The sequence below is a fragment of the Nematolebias whitei genome, chromosome 19 (assembly GCF_014905685.2).
Source record: "Nematolebias whitei isolate Nwh7 chromosome 19, NemWhi1, whole genome shotgun sequence".
NCBI classification, from domain to species: Eukaryota; Metazoa; Chordata; class Actinopteri; order Cyprinodontiformes; family Rivulidae; genus Nematolebias; species Nematolebias whitei.
In genome coordinates, this window is record NC_056516.1 from 12,239,237 (window position 1) to 12,239,840 (window position 604).

The 604-nt window shown below is 36.9% G+C and overlaps 1 protein-coding gene across 1 annotated transcript in view; it reads right to left on the reverse strand.

Moving 5' to 3' along the window:
• The window catches only part of ptprua (protein tyrosine phosphatase receptor type Ua), a 502,564-nt gene that overhangs the window by 147,948 nt on the left and 354,012 nt on the right, over positions 1-604 (reverse strand). The window lies entirely within an intron of this gene.

A 604-nucleotide genomic window follows, 5' to 3' on the forward strand; every position in this document is an offset into this window, starting at 1 on the left:
TTTTAATTTACCCTTTATTTATCCAGGTAGTCTCATTGAGTCACGAGAACTCATTTTCAAGAGAGACCAGTTTAGGAGCAGATGGTGGGGGTTAAGGGCCTTGCTCAGGGGCCCAGAGTGGGGCCAGTGAGGGTGGAGGCAGGTGTGGGTGTTACACCTTTTCCATACACATTTTGATGTTGTCGGTACCAGGAGTTGAACCTGTGACTTTCCGATCACAATCCCATCTTTTAACCTCTGCGCCACCACTCCCCCATATGAACTGTAGATGATGGGACATTAAAAATCATCAACTGTTTTTTTTTTTTTTTGAGTAATATTATCCTGAAAGTGTACCATTGTTTCATCATAAAAACAACATTAATATTGGGTGTATTAAAATCTTTTTTATAAACCAGTCTTCTTACTGACCTGTTGCCAATAAACCTAATTAGTTGATAAATGTTCTTCCAGTTTTTCTTATTTGTACCACTTACTTTCTGTCCTGTCAGTCTTAATGTTTTTTTTAGATGTGTTGCTGCTCTAATATTCATAAGTATTTTATTTCTTCTCAAAACAACAACAACAACAGTTTCTCAGTATGTATACTAGGTTCATTTGTAAT